A 17748-nucleotide genomic window follows, 5' to 3' on the forward strand; every position below is an offset into this window, starting at 1 on the left:
ATCTCAGACCTATTGACCCAGAATCTCCTTTTGAATAGGCTTGCCCAAATTAGTCTCTTGGAGCTTTTGGACTAGTAAGGAAGAAACTCAAATGTTACTCAAATATTAGCACAACTACAAAGAATACTAAAAAGAGGATTTAAAAATCTTGTGCCAGGGAAGAGTTTTTCTAGGCAAGAAGTTAGGAAAGCCTTCCCTAAAGAATGCACTGAAACCTGAAGATTGAGAAAGACTTTTGCAGAGAGCAGGCAAAGGATGTGAAGAACATTCTAGGTAGAAAGATTAGCATGTGCTAATCTGGACCCGTGTCCAGCTATGCCTAAGGTCAGCAGTACTCCCTGATGTATTGGGTATTGACAACTTAAATTCCCCTTTGTTAATTCTAGTTGGCTTTTCCAAACCTAGCTTTCTTTTCTTCTTTTTTAAGTTGTGGAATGAGAACGGGCTACTAGCATTGCAAACTCTCTTTTGCTTGCTAAAAAATTGTATTAATTACTATTTATTAAGCAAGCAATATGCTCCAGGCCTGATGCTAAGAGTTTTATATACATTATTCCATTTACTCTTTATAATTCTCATAGAAGGCCGTATGCAGCAAGCACTTTTCATTCATCTTTTTTTTTTTTTTTTTTTTATGATAGTCACAGAGAGAGAGAGAGAGAGAGAGAGGCAGAGACACAGGCAGAGGGAGAAGCAGGCTCCATGCACTGGGAGCCCGATGTGGGATTCGATCCCAGGTCTCCAGGATCGCGCCCTGGGCCAAAGGCAGGCGCTAAACCGCTGCGCCACCCAGGTTTCCATCATCTTTTTTTTTTTTTTCAAAGATTTTACTTATTTATTCATAGAGACAGAGAGAGAGAGAGAGGCAGAGACACAGGCAGAGGGAGAAGCAGGCTCCATGCAGAGAGCCCAACGTGGGACTCGATCCAGGGTCTCCAGGATCACGCCCTGGGCTGCAGGCGGCGCTAAACCGCTGCGCTGCCGGGGCTGCCCTCATTCATCTTTTTAAACACATAATGAAACTGAGACTCAATTTACGTGGCATGGCCAAGTTCCCTTAACCTAAGTTAGGAGTTGGCAAAGGCCAACTCCAGCTGCTGATTCCCTGTTTATATAATGGTTTATGGGAACACAATCGTGCTCATTTATTGATGTATTGTGTATTATTGCTTTCATGCTATAGTTGCAGAGGTGCGTAATTCTGATAGAGACCATATGGCCCACAAAGCCTAAAGTATTTACCATCTGGCCCTTGACAGAAAACTTTTGCCAACCCCTGTTTTGGTGGAAGCCCAGAGGTGACCTCAGGCCTCTCTGGCTGCGGATTTCCTTTCAGTCCCCATGCTGCCACTCATGTCAGGATTAAAGGTATAGGCACTGCCGTGACATAAATATCAAACCACAAAGTGTAGAAACTGCCATAAGCACATAGGATACACTTTCCAAATTTCATTGTTAACTGTTTCTGGTTTTAGTATGCATCGTTCATTCATTAGTTTGTATTCAACCAGCAGTAACGACCTATGATGTATATATGCTGTTTATGCTGGGCTGTGGGGGTACTGAAGTGAGTAAGACTCGGCTCTGCCTCAGGATGCTGACAGCTTACAGAGGAATGGCTAACACCAACTGGAGTGTGTGTCCTAGGAGAGGCATAGCTTGAACCTACATACCAGAGAGGAACACTTCCTTATGAGATGTCTGGGAGGAAGTGGCATTTGGGTGGAGCCAAACAAGATGTAGGAAAACACAGAATCTGTTCAGAACAAAAGTTAGTGGTGTAATTTGACAACACGGAGGAATGCTAGGAGATGACTGGGAGGTAGGAAGGGGGAAGGGCCTGTACCTGGAAGACTCCAGGTACAGAGGATTGACTCTCAGAAGGTGACCAGAAGGCTGCTCTGCAGCCCCAGATACACTGCTGAAGTGGTTTACATCCTTGATAAAATCATCTGATGTTTCTGGGTTTTTTTCCCCCTCATCTTAAAAGGAGTGGAACCTGGTATCTTCAGAGTTCTTCCAGGAGGATTTTGAGCAAGAGGCTATCATGAGTGGTGTTGTATCTCAGGACAACAGACCCTGGAGAGAAGGGGGTTACGGCCCATGTTTTTCTCCCCAGACACGGGGCTAAAAGCAGAGCTACTGCCTTGGAGAGAAAGAAACTTCATTTAACAACAGCTGGGTTATTGTAGAGACGCAGGGCCAATGCACAGAACCATAAAACGGGGTTTCCTCTTTTCTATGGAGGAGAATTCATGTAAATCTTTCCAGATGAATCTTGATCAAGAGAAATAACCATATTAGAAATGTGACTTGGGAATTTCTATGCGGAGAAAACCAGGGCCTCTGAAAGAACGACAGTTCATGTAGTTTTAATGTGAAATAGAGTTGATCAGATGTAAAGAGGCTGCTGCTTGGGCCCAGGAAGTAAAGTTTTTTCTTTTCAACTTGGGATCCAGAAAGCTCACTAGGAGGGAGATAGGAGGGAAGAACATTATGCAAGAATGCAGAGTCACTACAAATGAGGATGCAGCCACAGAAAAAGAAGCCTGTTCACTGCCTAAGCCTGGTAGCAAAGTCAGAGAAAACCAGGGAGCTGACAGCCACCTCACCTTTCTAACCCAGGACAGATTTCTTACTTGGATGAAAATGCTCGCATGGCCATGCCCAGCTGTATTCTTTATGACAACTGTAGCCATAGACAAAAGAGATTGAGTCAAGAATCCTCTTATACTTTCTTTGTGAGATGGTCCTTCTACTCCTCATTCTTTCTGGCTGAGAGTGCCAGAAATTTACCCAAGAGACCTAAATCAAGGCTGAGCCACCCCGCCCCCTTCAGTTTGCAACATGCCTGGCTAGCACTTTCTTTTTCATTAATTTGAAATTTGAAATTAGATGTAATTAATGTATAGTGTAACCTTAGCTTCAGAGGTAGAATTTTATGATTTATCAGTTGCTTAAAACACTCAGTGCTCTTACATCAAGTGCCCTCCTTAATGCCCATCATCTAGTTATTCATCCACCTACCTATCTCCCCTCCAGCAACACTCAGTTTGTTTCCTGAGGTGAGAGTCTCTTATGATTTGTCTCTTGCTGTTTTCATCTTATTTTTCCTTCCCTTCCCCTATGTTCTTCTGTTTTGTTTCTTAAATTCCACATGAGTGAAATCATACAGCATTTGTCTTTCTCTGATGGACTTATTTCACTCAGCATAATACCCTCTAGTTCCAGCCACGTCACTGCAAATGACAAGATTTTGTTCTTTTTGATGGCTGAGTAGTATTCCATTGTATATATACACACCTTTTTTATCCATTCATCTGTCAAGGGACATCTGGATTCTTTCCATATTTTGGCTTATTGTGGACATTGCTATGAACATTGGGGTGCAGGTACACCTTTGAATCACTATGCTTGTATCCTTTGGACAGATTCCTAGTAGTGCAATTGCTGGGTCATAGGATAGCTCTATTTTTAACTTTTTGAGGAATCTCCACACTGTTTTCCAGAGTGGAAATGCACCAGCTTGCATTCCCACCAACAGTGTAAGAGGGTTCCCCTTCCTCCATACCCTTCCCAACATCTGTTGTTTCCTGAGTTGTTGATTTTAGCCATTCTGACAAATGTGAGGTAGAATTTCATTGTGGTAGAATTTCATTTGTATTTCCCTGATTCCAAGGTCTGTGGAGCATTTTTTCATGTGTGTGTTGGCCATGTGTAGGTCTTCTTTGGAGAAATATTCATGTCTTCTGACCATTTCTTGACTGGATTGTTTGTTTTTTGGGTTGTGGGAGTTTGATGAGTTCTTTATATATTTTGCATACCAGCCCTCCATCTGTCATTTGCAAATATTATCTTCCATCCCGCAGGCTGCCTTTTAGTTTTGCCGACTGTTTCCTTCACTGTGCAAAAGCTTATCTTGGGGCAGCCCCAGTGGCCCAGCGGTTAGCGCTGCCTTCAGCCCGGGGTGTGATCCTGGAGACCGGGGATGGAGTCCCACATCAGGCTCCCTGCATGGAGCCTGCTTCTCCCTCTGCCTATGTCTCTGCCTCTCTGTCTCTCTCTGTGTCAGTCATGAATAAATAAATAAAATCTTTTTTTTTTAAAAAAGCTTCTTATCTTGATGAAGTCCCAATAGTTCATATTTGCTTTTGTCCCCCTTGCCTTTGGAGATGAAGTCTAGCAAGAAGTGGCTGCAGCCGAGTTTGAAGAGGTTGCTGCCTGTGTTCTCCTCTAGGATTTTGATGGATTCCTGTCTCATATTTAGACTTTTTATTCATTTTACTTTTATGTAAACTGTGTAAGAAAGTAGTCCAGTTTCATTCTTCTACATGTGGCTGTCCGATTTTCCCCAACATCATTTGTTGAAGAGACTTTCTTTCTTCCATTGGAATTTTATTCTAAAGAATTTTCTTGCTTTGTCGAAGATGAGTTGACCATAGAGTTGAGGGTCCACTTCTGGGTTCTGTATTCTGTTCCATTGATCTATGTGCCTGCTTTTGTGCCAGTACATGCTGTCTTGATGATCACAAATTTGTAGCCTCACTTGAAGTCAGGCACATAATGCTCCTTTGGCTATTTGGGGTCTTTTCTGGCTCCATACAAATTTTAGGATTATTTATTCCAACTCTGAAAGAAGCCCATGGTATTTTGATAGGGACTGCACTGAATATGTAGATTTCTCTGGGTAGCACAGACACAATATTTATTCTTCCAATCCATGAACATGGAATGTGTTTCCATGTCTTTGCATCTTCCTCAATTTCTTTCATAATTGTTCTGTAGTTTTCAGAGTACATGTCCTTTACCTCTTTGGTTAGGTTTATTCCTAGGTATCTTAGGTTTTTGGTGCAATTGTAAATGGGATTGACTCCTTAGTTTCTCTTTCTTCAGTCTCATTGTTAGTGTATAGAAATGCAACTGATTTCTGTGCATTGATTTTATATCCTGCCACATTGTTGAATTGCTGTATGAGTTCTAGCAATTTTGGAGTGGAGTCTTTCCACATACAGTATCATGTTAGCTGCAAAAAGGGAGAGTTTGACTTCTTTGCCAATTTGAATGCCTATTATTTTTGTTGTCAGATTGATGCTTGGACTTCTAGTACTATTCTGAACAACAGTGGTGAGAGCGGGCATCCCGACATGTTCCTGACCTTAGGGGGAAAGCTCTCAGTGTTTCTCCATTGAGATGATATTAGCTGTGGGCTTTTCATGGATGGCTTTTATGATATTTTGGTGTGTGTCCCCTCTAGCTCTATACTTTGAAGAGTTTTAATCAAGAAAGGATACTGTATTTTGTCAAATGCTTTTCTGCATTAATTGAGAGGATCATATGGTTCTTGTCTTTTTCTTTCATTAGTGTGATCTATCATGTTAATTGATTTGTGAATGTTGAACCACCCTTGCATCCTAGGAATAAATCCGACTTGGTCGTGGTGAATAATCGTTTTAGTGTACTGTTGGATCCTGTTGGCTAGTACCTTGGCGAGTATTTTGACATCCATGTTCATCAGGGAAATTGGTCTGTAATTCTCCTTCTTAGTGGGGTCATTATCTGTTTTTGGGATCAAGGTAATGCTGGCCTCATAGACTAAGTTTGGACATTTCCCTTCCATTTCTATTTTTTGAAGCAACTTCAGTGGCATAGGTATTATTTCTTCTTTAAATGTTTGGTAGAATTCCCCTCGGAAGCCATCTGGCCCTGTACTCTTGTTTTTTGAGAAGTTTTTGATGGCTGCTTCAATTTCCTTGCTGGTTATCCATCTGTTCGGGTTTTCTGTTTCTTCTTGTTTCAATTTTGATAGTTTACCTGTTTGTAAGAATGCATCCATTTCTTTCAGATTGCATAATTTGTTGGCATACATTTGCTCATAATATATCCTTAAAATCATTTGTATTTCCTTGGGAGTTGGTCATGATCTCTCTTCTTTTATTCATAATTTTACTAATTTGGGTCTTTTTCTTTGTAATAAGTTAGGGGTTTATCTATCTTATTAATTCTTTCAAAGAACCAGCCACCAGTTTCACCAGTTTTTTTTTATCTGTTCTGCTGTTCTGGTTTTTATTTCATTGGTTTCTAGCATAGTCTTTACCATTTCTCTTCTGCTGCTTGGTTTAGGCTTTATTTACTGTTCTTTCTCCAGCTTCTTTCAGTGTAAAGTTAGCTTGTGTATGTGAGACTTTCCTAATTTTTTGAGACAAACTTGTCTTGAAACGTACTTCCCTCTTATAACCACCTTTGCTGTATCCCAAAGATTTTGAACAGTTGTGCTTTCATTTTCATTAGTTTGCATAAATCTTTTTAATTTTCTTTAATTTCCTGGTTGTCCTATTTATTCTTTAGTAGGATATTTAACCTCCAAGTGTTTGAGTTCCTTCCAAATTTCTTCTGTGATTGAGTTTAAGTTTCAAAGCAATGTGGTCTGAAAATATGCAGCAGATAATCCCAATCTTTTGGTATTGTTTGAGACGCAATTTGTGACTCAGTATGATCTATTCTGGAGAAAATTCCAGGTGCAATCAAGAAGAATGTGTATTCTGTTGCTTTAGAATGGAATGCTCTGAATATATCTGTGAAGTCCATGTGGTCCGGTGTGTCATTCAAAGCCCTCATTTTCTTGTTCATCTTCTGCTTAGATGATCTGTCCACTGCTGTGAGGGGGGTATTGAAGTCGTCTACTATTAAGGATTATCTACATGTTTCTTTACCTTTGTTATTGTTTTGTATAATTGGCTGCTCCCAAATTAGGAGCATAAATATTTATAATTGTTAAATCTTCTTGTTGGATAGACTTTTTAAGTAGGATATAGTATCCCTCTTTATTTCCTACTTCAGTTTTTGGTTTAAAATCTAATCTATCAGATACAAGGACTGCTACCCCAGCTTTCTTTTGGGGTCCATTTGCATGGTAAGCTGTTTTCCACCCCCTCATTTTCAGTCTGAAGGTGTCTTTACTTCTAAAGTGAGTCTCTTGTAGACAGCATACAGATAGGTCTTAGTTTTTTAACCAATCTGATACCCTGTGTCTTTTGACTGGAGCATTTGCCCCATTTACATTCAGAGTTAACAATTGAAAAATATGAATTTATGCCATCATATCACCTGTGAAGTCCCTGTTTCTGCAGACTGTGTATCATTGGGCTCCCTCTTCACTAGCAGGATCACCCTTAATATATCTTGTAGGGCTCGCTTGGTGGTCACATATTCTTTCAGTTTCTGTCTGTCCTGCAAACTCACTCTTTCCATTCTGAATGACAGTCTTGCTGGGTAAAGTATTCTTGGCTCTATGCTTTTCTCATTTAGTATCCTGATTCTATCATGCCAGCCCTTTCTGGCCTGCCAGGACTCTGTGGATAGGTCTGCTGTTAATCTAATATTTCTCCATCTGTATGTCAGGAATCTGTTGTCTTAACCTGCTTTCAGGATTTTGTCTTTATCTCTGAAATTTGCAAGCTTCACTATTATATGTCAGGGAAATGATCTATTTTTTATTGATTTGGGGAGGGGTCCTCGCTACCTCTTGGATATGAATGCATGTTTCCTTTCCCATATTCTGGAAGTTTTCAACTATGATTTCCTCAAATATACCCTCTGGCCCTCTCTGTCTTGTGCCCTCAGGAATTCCAATAATTTGATTTTTTTTTTCCATACTATCAGTTCTCTCAGAGCCTCTCCTTATGGGATGTTTTTCTCTCTTCTCAGCTTCCTTCCTTTCCACCAACTGGTCTTCTATGTCAGTTATTCTCTCTTCTGCTTAATTTACCTTGGCTTGTCAGAGAAAGATGCAGTTTAGGCTGCATCTCAATAGAATATTTTAAATTTCAGCCTGATTAGATCTCATTTCTGCACTAAGAGATTCTCTAGAGTCTTTTATGCTTTTTCAAGCTCAACTCGTAACTTTACAATTGTTTTCCTGAATTCCGTATCTGACATTTTACTTAAATCTGTATCCATAAGATCTGTGGCAGAGTACCGTCTGGTTCTTCCTTTTGTTGTGAACTCCTCCTAGTCATTTTGAAGAATGGCTATGTGAGTGAACAGAATCAAAAATATTAACCATGACCCAAGCAAAATACATACTAGCATGTCCGAAGAGATCAGGAACCAGAAAAGAAAAGAAAAAAGACAACAACAACAACAACAAAAACAAGTAAAAACAAGCAAAACAGAACTAAAAAGAGAAGGAAAAAAAGCAGGGGAATAGAGAGGGAAGAGAGAATATAATCTCACAGAGTGAACCATACAGGGTGATCCACTTGGTCCTGAGTGTATTTTGGTCTGTGTGTTAGAAGATACTAAATTCCAAAATTATAAGAAAGCCAAAAGTTTTATATATATATACATATATAACTTATATATATATAACTTGTAGTGTTATATATATATATAACATTATATACATATATGTATATGTATATAATGTTATATATATAAATGAACCAATCCAGCCTCAGTTCATGATTTATGGCAGAATAAGCTGAGAGCCTCCTCCCAGGCTTGCTGACCTATACCTGTTTCCCTGCTCCAGTGCTTGGGAACTCTGCTGGCTAAGGCATCCCTGTTATTTCTGTGTCTCTGGGAATTTTGAGACCCCATTGTCCCACATGTAATTCTGCCCCACTTCACCACTGAGCACCTTTCAGGCAGGAAAGTCTGAAACAGGAACAGACTTCCAAAGGTCCCAATTTTGAGCTCCAGGGCTATGTCACTTTCTGGTAGCAGACTTACGAAGTCTCCCTTCCCGCACTGTTTGTCTTCTGATATATTCCCCTCCATTTCTCTTCTCTGCCCTCCTACCTTGCAAAAAAAAGTGGTACCTTTTCTACTTGTACAGTTCCAGCCATTCTTTCCTTACATTTCAAGTTGAATTCATATGTGTTCAGGATGGTTTTACAGTTATCTAGCTAAATTAAGGGGACCAGGTAAAATGGGGATTCCCTACTCTTCCACCATCTTGCCTCTAACCTCGTATTTGAGCAAATTATAGCTGAGAACTTCCCAAATCTGGGGAAGGAAATAGGCATTTGAGTTAAGGAGGCACAAAGAACCCCCACCCCAAAAAATCAATAAAAATAGGTCAACACCCTGACACATAATAGCAAAGCTTGCAAATTTCAGAGACAAAGAGGAAATCCTGAAAGCAGCTCAGGACAAGAGGTCCATAGCCTACAGAGACAGGAACATAAGAGTGGCAGCAACCTATCCACAGAGACCTGGCAGGCCAGAAAGGACTAGCATGATATAGTCAGGGTACTAAACAAGAAAAATATGCAGCCAAGAATAATTCAACTGGCAAGGCTGTCATTTAGAATAGAATAGATAAAGAGCTTCCAGAGACTGAAAAAAATTGTGATCATTAAACCAGTCCTGGAAGAAAATATTAAGGGGATCCTTTAAGTGAAGAGAGAGCCCAAAAGTAACAAGACCAGAAAGGAACAAAGAAAATATACAGAACCAGTGACTTTACAGGTAATACAACAGCACTAAATTCATACCTTTCAATAGTTACTCTGAATGTAAATGGGCTAAATGCTTCAATCAAAAGACACAAGGTAACAGACTGGATAAAAAAGCAAGACTCATCAATATGCTGTCTACCAAGAGACTCATTTTAGACCAAAGACACCTCCAGATTGAAACTGAGGGGGTGGAAAAACATTTATCATGCTAATAGATATCAAAAAAAAGCTGAAGTATCAATCCTCATATCAGACAAATTATATATCAAACCAAAAACTGTAATAGGAAATGAGGAGGGATACTATATCATACTTAAAGGGTCTATCCAACAATAAGATCTAACAATTATAAATATTTATGCTTCTAATTTAGGAGCAGTCAATTATATAAAATAACCAAGTTAAAGAAACACATTATTAATAATACAATAATAGTAGAGAACTTTATCACCCCACTCACAGCAACGGACAGGTCATCTAAGCAGAAGATCAACAAGAAAACAAGGGCTTTGAATAACACACTGGACCAGATGGACTTCACAGATATATTCAGAGCATTCCATTCTAAAGCAACAGAATACACATTCTTCTTGAATGCACATGGAACATTCTCCAGAATAGATCACATACTGGGTCACAAATCAGATCTCAACTGATACCAAGAGATTGGGATTATCTGCTGCATATCTTCAGACCACAATGCTTTGAAAGGAATTTTCAATTTGGAAGGAACTCAAACACTTGGAGGTTAAAGAGTATCCTACTAAAGAATGAATGGGTCAATCAGGAAATTAAGGAAGAATTTTAAAAATTCCTGGAAATAAATGAAAATGAAAAAACAACATTTAAGTACCTTTGGGATACAGCAAACACGGTCTTAAGAGGGAAGTTAATAGCAATACAAGCCTTTCTCAAGAAACAAGAAATGTCTCATATACACAAGCTAAACTTACACCTAATAGAGCAGGACAAAGAACAGCAAATAAAGCCTAAACCAAAGAGTTGAGAATTAATAAAGATCACAGCAGAATTCAAACAAATAGAAACTAAAAGAGGAGTAGAACAGATGAATGAAGCCAGGAGCCAGTTCTCTGAAAGAGTTAAAAAGAGACACTCCTAGCCAAACTTATCAAAAAGTAAACAGAAATGAACCAAATTAATAAAATCTTGAATGAAAGAGGGGAGATCATAACCAGCTCCAAGGAAACACAAACAATTATAAGAACAAATTATGAGCAACTGTATGCCAACAAATTAGGCAATCTGGAAGAAATGGATGCATTCCTACAAACAGGTAAACTACCAAAATTGAAACAGAAAGAAATAAAAAGCCTGAACAGACCCATGCCAGCAAGGAAATTGAAGCAGTCATCAAAAAAATCTTCCAACAAAAACAGAGGAGTTCAGAGCTGGTGGCTTACTAGGGGAACTTTAGCAAACATTTAAAAAAGAATACCTGGGGATCCCTGGGTGGCGCAGCGGTTTGGCGCCTGCCTTTGGCCCAGGGCGTGATCCTGGAGACCCGGGATCGAATCCCACATCGGGCTCCTGGTGCATGGAGCCTGCTTCTCCCTCTGCCTGTGTCTCTGCCTCTCTCTCTTTCTCTCTGTGTGACTATCATAAATAAATAAAAATTAAAAAAAAATAAAATAAAATAAAAAAGAATACCTATTCTTCTGATGCTGCTTCAAAAAATTGAGAAAAGCAGCAATGTGCCCTGGAGCCGGACATCAGAGCACACAGCAGGATCCCTTGAGGGCTTTCCCAGTTTTTCAACGGTTAAGGCAGTTGTGTGCAGCTCCACCCCCACTCAAAAAAAGATAAGCCTACTCTTCCCTTAGTCAGATGTCAAGTAATATTGATAGAAATCTCTCAAATTCTCTGACTGGGACCAAATGTCACAAAATCGCTTGAGAAATCTCAGGAAATCAAAGGTCACTGCCTGAAACTTGGCCAAAATTTTCTGAGAGATTGGACCTAATCTGCCAGGATCTATGGTCAAATTAGCAAAACCTGGGGAGACATCTCATGGGAACTCTGCAGGGGTGGTAGCTCCCTAGCCTTGAGGTTTGTGCTAGGTAATAGCTGGTGCTTGGATATTCCTGTTTGGGGAACCCTGGGAACAACTGGCATTCCACAAAGCTCACATTCTGATGTTGGGGTCAAAACAGAGCACTGAAATAGGGAGGAATGGGTCTCTGGGACACTTACTTACTTTACGTGAGAGGCAACAGACAGAGAAGGGCATTAGGTACAGGAACAGGAAACGAACCTTCGAGCTGACTCCCTGGAGGGCTTTCCCAGGCATTTGATATTTCAGGACAGTCTGTCTCACCTGCAGGAACAAGCCCACCTCCCACCTTAACTGATCTCACATGGTCTCAGTCAAATCTCCTGAAATGTCATCCAAATCTTATACGTTCTCATGCCCAGCAGGCAAGACCTAGTGTAAAAATTCATGAGGAAAAAAAAAAAACACACACACACACAACAACAAAAAAAACTCATGAGAACTCTGGCCAAAGGTCCTGGGGCCTTGGAAGGAACCGGTAGTCCCTAACAGAACCTAATTTGTGCCCCTAAGGAATGCTCATGCCAGGCTTGGGCACAACTTCCAACATACCTGGTTTCGGAAATGCTCCTAGCCACATGACCTACAGGAAGCCACAAAATGCCTCACACCGAAGTCAAGGTGTTTCACTGTCCTGGGTGAAGGGGGGTAACAAAGAAGTCCTGAATTCAGGAAGAATGGGCCCTGTGGGCTCTTATTCCCAATAAACCAGCGATGACAGAAACTGGAGGTAAGGAAGAGGATGACGAAGCCCTGGGCCCCAGAGCAGATTACTTGAGAACCCAGGCAGGATACCTGGGGCTTCCCCAGGCTTGCAACACATTAAGGTTATCTGTGTTTGCTCACAAACCCCTCAGAAGAAAAAGATAAGGTACCTAATTTCTTAGCTAGATCTCATGTAAACTTGGGGCAAATCTCCCAATTATCTGACTACCTCTCAGGAATCCTTCAACCAAATCTTGCAGGAACTCAAGACAAATCTCACAAGATCAAAGTCCATCCTTGGACAGTGGGGGGTGAGGGTGGGGGAGGGGGCAAATCTGAGAAGTCGGGCCAAATCCTGCCAGGTCCATGACTAAATCTGGCCAAGCCCTGGGATGAAATCTCAAAGGGACTCAGCAGGGGCGGGAAGTCCAGAGCCCGGTTGCCCCGGCGGCAGGATAGGCAGCGTTTGGCCATTGCCCATCGGGGAACCCTGAGAACACCTTGTGGGCATCTCCCCAAGCCCACAGACACCATTCTGATGCTAGGATAGAAATGGAGCCCTGAAATGCAGAGGAATGGACCTCCAGTCCCCTGACCACGGTTACGTGGAAGGCTAGAGACACGGGAGTGCATTAGGGACAGGGAAAACCCAGGAGCCTGGGAGCTGGCTCACTGGAAGATACCTCACTGGCAGGCTCCCTGGGGGCTTTCTGGAGCTTGTGATATTTCAGGACAGCTGGTGGCAGTCACCACTTGTAGGTACGGGCCACCTCCTGCATAGACAAGTATCAAGTCATCTTGAGGCAAATCTCCCGTGTTCTTGTTGTCCCCAAGATTACATATCTGAGAAAGCCCACACCGATGCAAACACACGAGGGTTTATTTACAATCTCAAGCTTGGGTCCAAGTATACTCGACACAGCCACACAGCGGAGCAGGGACTTGGACCCCCAGGTGGGTTTCAGCTTAGTTTTATGGGCTGGTCTAGGGGACCTCCAGAAGGGCTGGAGGAATTTCTCAAGTTCTGTTTACATTCTGATATGGGGCTTTCAAGGGCATTGAGCCCTGTTCTTATTCTAATATGGGGGCTTTCTAGGGTGTTAAGCTGTAAGCTGGTTTTTTTCCCTGTAACTGAAGTAATGTAAATTCCAGCTCTTATTCACAGAGGCCTGGGATGGCTGTACTTGTGCTAACACTGACCTTAAAGTGGAACGGCCTTAATTTTCTCGGCCTCCACAATCTCAGTCCTAATCTTGTGAGATCTCATCCAAATCTCCAAGACGTCAGGTCCTGCCAGCAAGATCTGGGGGGGAGGGGGGGTCCAACCTGGTGAGACCTCCGGACAAAGCTCCGGGTCCCCGGGAGGAACTGGCTCGCCCTGGCTGGACCTACTTTGTTCTCCTTTATTTATTTAAAGATTTTGTTTATTCCTGAGAGACACAAAGAGAGAGAGAGAGAGAGAGGCAGAGACACAGGCAGAGGGAGAAGCAGGCTCCACGCAGGGAGCCCAACGCGGGACTCCATCCCAGGACTCCAGGGTCACGCCCTGGCAGAAGGCGGCGCTAAACCGCTGAGCACACCCCCCCCCCCGCCCTGTTGTCCCTCAGCAGGTGGCGTCCGCACGTACCAGGATCCAGGATCGGACCCAACTTCCTAAGAGGCCCACCTTCAGGAAGGCTCCCAGACATTACCTACCAGAAGACACGAGGTGTGACCCGGAGGCGCCTGAGGCTTCGGGACCCCGGCGGGAGCGGGCTGACAGGCAGCAGCGCAGACAGGAAGCACGGCGGGAGCGGGCGCTCCGGGCCACGTGACACCGCGGGGGGGGGCCGAGGGCATCCTACCGAGCCCGCGCGCGGCAAACCTGGCGGGGGGAGCCCTGGAAGAGACCCAGACGCCGCGCTGACGTGCCGCGACCCGAGCGCCTGCCGCCGCCAAGGCCTCCAGTTCCGACCCCGCTTACCTGAGGGGACACGAGGGAACTAGGGACGCGGAGCAGGCGCGAGACCGAACTGGCGCAGGACCACTGCAGGCCCCGGGGGGCTTTCCCTGGCGGGTAACATTTGCCAGCAGTGCACGGGGCGAGGCCACCGGACAAGCACGCCTCCCGCCTCTGCCGGGTCTCCCGCCATGTTGCAGCGAACCTCCGCGGTACGGATCCCAGCACGGCCCCGCCGCCTCTCGCAAGGCCTCGCTCCAAATCTTGCGTGGTTTCAGGGGACGCTTGCGTGATCTTGGATCAAATCTCGGGAGATTTCAGTCCTAGTCTCGTGAGACCTCCCTCAAGGCTTTCCTTCCAGGCTCGCCGGCCCGCAGCCCCGAGCCCCTGAGAGCTTCTGGAAGGTGGGGCTGGCACGTGCGGCGATTGGCGATGGCGCATGACTGGGGGCACTTCTGCTTTCGGAAGGGCTCCGCGACGTGAGCTCCGGAAAGACACAAGGTGTCCGCCCCGAACGCCCTGCAGTCTCAACTCCCCCCCCCCCCCCCCCGCCCGGGGAAGCATCAGGGGAGGGCTGCGGGGGGGGGGGGAGGGACGTGGGGGGAGGGGCTGATGGCCCAGGCCGCCCTGCAGTCTCAGCCCCCCCTGCCCTCCCCCGGGAAGGGGGCGTCACCAGGGAGCGCTGAGTGCAGGCCCGAAGCGCCCCGAGGCCCTGCTCCCCAGCAAGCATCAGGGGAGGGCTGAGGAGGGCGGGCGGGGCAGGGGGAGGCCTGGTGCCCCAGAGCCAGCCGACAGCCACAGGCCACCCCAGGGCCGCCTCGCGGGAACTGGGCCCAAGTCCCCTGAGAAGTGAGGCCACATCGCACCCGCTGGAGACTGGCCTCCCAGGAGAGCTGGGGAGAAGCATCCAGGGACCTCAGCAGGGCTGGGACCTCCCTAGCACTCCAGCATCCCGTGCGGGAAGCCGGCAACCCCTGGCTTGCTGCTGATGCCGCAGACGCCATTCTTTCGTTGGGATCCATTGGTTGCAGTGAACTGGGGAGGAAGGCCCCCCTGGATCCCTTCCTGCCAGTACCTAAGAGGCGGGCCACCCAGGATCGCAATCTCAGTCCAGATCCCCAGAGATCTTCTCAAGATCTCAGTCCAAATCTTCTGAGTTTTGTTTTTTTTTTAAGATTTTATTTATTTATTCATGATAGACACAGAGAGAGAGAGAGAGGCAGGCTCCATGCAGGGAGCCCGAGGTGGGACTCGATCCCGAGACTCCAGGACCACGCCCTGGGCCAAAGGCAGGTGCCGAACCCCTGAGCCACCCAGGGATCCCCCTCGGAGATTTCCTGAAGACTCCCCTGGTCTCTGTCCAAATCTCATGAGCTTTCCTCCAAGTCTCGAGCAATCTCGTTCCAAATCTGGTGAGATCTTCTCGAAGCCTCCTGTTACCTCTGCCCAACTCTTGGGGTATCTTCTCCCAGGCTGGTGAGAACTCAGTCCCAGTCACCAAGGCCAATGGCCTAAAATACCCGTCGTCAGTGGCTACCATTTCCGGGCCCTCGGATTTAGCTGGCACTCCCTAGGGGAGCCTCATTTGTGCTCCGCATTAGGTAGGGGTGGCACATGCCACCTTTGGCACACCATCCAGCACGTCCACTTTCAGAAATGCTCCCGAACTCAACCTGCAGCAGGACACAAGGTGTCTCATAAGGAATGCCCTGTGTCAGACTCCCGGGGGGAGTAGGGGTAACGGGGTAGCCCTGTATTCAGGAAGAATGGGCCTTGTGGATTCGTTCACATGACACTGCTGGTGATCGACTCTGGAGGGCAGGAGAAGATCAGTGACGTGCTGTGGCCTGGAGCAGGACGGATGCACCCATGTAGACTCCCAGGACCTTGCTCAGGCTTTCATCCTGTTAAGGCTGCCTGTGTCGGTGGTGGGACCCTCAGGAGAGAATGTGGTGCCACCTCCTTCCGTCTGATCTCATGTCCTCTTGGGGCAGGTCTCAGAAATCCTCCAACCAAACCTCTAGAGGAATGCAGACAAAGCTCCCAAGATTTAAGGCCCCACCTTGGATGGGGCCAAATCTCCTGAGATGTGGGCCAAATCCTACCAGATCTGTGACCAGATCCTCAGAGAGTTCAGTGGAAACCTCACAGGAGCTTGGCTGGGGTGGAAATCCTGGGCCTCGATGTCTGGGATGCCTAAAGAGCAGTACTTGGGGACTCCTGCTTGGGTCACCCTGGGAATACCTGCTGAACATGAGGCCTGATTTGGGGGGGGGGGGCTCGATCCATCCTATGGCCATGGGATCATGACCTCTACTCCAACCAAGAGCTGGCTGCGTAGCCCTCTGCGCCAGCCCGATGCCCCTACCCTTTTATCTGAAGCTAGATTAGCCTGAGGGGCCATCCCGAGCCAGTGTCTCAGAGCAGTAACCTCTGCTTTAAAGTGGGGACTCAGGCAGAGCTCTGAGGACTGTACGATATATTGTGCTGCAAGGCCCCTCAAAATTTGGAGACAAAATTTTCAGAACAATTTGGACATTGGGAATCTTCAGGTGTTGGATGGCACTCGGCAGAGAATGTTTCTGTGTAGGCTAAACTGTAGGTTTTGGGAGGGGGAAATGGCCTCATTCCTGGGGCAAGGGGCAACACAATTAGTTCTCTTCTTCTCAGGATTTTTCTAGTTCACCTTTGAAATGTACAACGTTGATCCTCTTAGTAGGTGTTTCCGGAATCCTTCAGTGCTTCTAACTGGGTGTTTGCTCATATTCAGGGGTGACGGGCTCCCACCCACACTGCCAGCCAGCACCCAAAGATTGGGACGAGTTCTCACTTTGTTTCTGTGCTAAGCAAGCATAAATGATGTGTAATGTCCCAGAACGAAGGCCCTTGGGTCCCTGAACACTTGCTGCCTGGGGAACTGTCGTAAGAAGGACGATGACTAGCCACACACACCTGCCGCCCTCACACTGCCTCCGCCACATGCAGATGCTCAGCACACATACGCCACAGAAACAGGAGACACTGAGATACTTCCTCACACGCAAACAGCATAAACTACACATACACCCCACACCCAACACATACACTGCAGACCCAACACCAATACCTCACACACACCACCACACTTGTAACAAAAATCACCACACATAGAAAACCTGCACACCCTACATACACCATCCACACACCACACCTATACTACCCATACACACTCACATAAACCCACATTTACCACAGTAATACAACATATTTATCGCATACACCACATATGCCAAACACATACACCACACAAAAACCAACATGCACAAAAATATTTTACACAACATACACACCACATATGCAAAATAAATCACATGCGTATATTACATATGCACAGATCACATAGAACACACGCCACTTATACCAGAAAGTCACAGCACTTATACCGTAGAAAAACATACACAACATACTCCCCATACACGTAGCACAGTACACCACACACACCGTACATATGCTACAAATATGAAACACATATACCACACAAAAAATATACCACATAGGTACCATGCACATAGCACACAAATAACATACAACAC

The 17748-nt window shown here is 45.1% G+C and overlaps 1 long non-coding RNA gene across 2 annotated transcripts in view; it reads right to left on the reverse strand.

Moving 5' to 3' along the window:
- The window catches only part of LOC140613178 (uncharacterized), a 43130-nt gene extending 28725 nt beyond the window's left edge, over nt 1-14405 (reverse strand). The window contains exons 1-2 of one of the 2 annotated variants that reach the window (XR_012014345.1): nt 14201-14405; nt 13933-14116 (exon numbers count right to left, since the gene is read on the reverse strand). This is a non-coding gene — a long non-coding RNA (uncharacterized lncRNA). The remainder of the gene's footprint in view (nt 1-13932; nt 14117-14200) is intronic. The other variant, XR_012014346.1, reaches the window with a different exon arrangement.
- Between the last annotated feature and the right edge of the window lie 3343 nt (nt 14406-17748).

Source organism: Canis lupus, chromosome 21, assembly GCF_048164855.1.
Source record: "Canis lupus baileyi chromosome 21, mCanLup2.hap1, whole genome shotgun sequence".
NCBI lineage: Eukaryota > Metazoa > Chordata > Mammalia > Carnivora > Canidae > Canis > Canis lupus.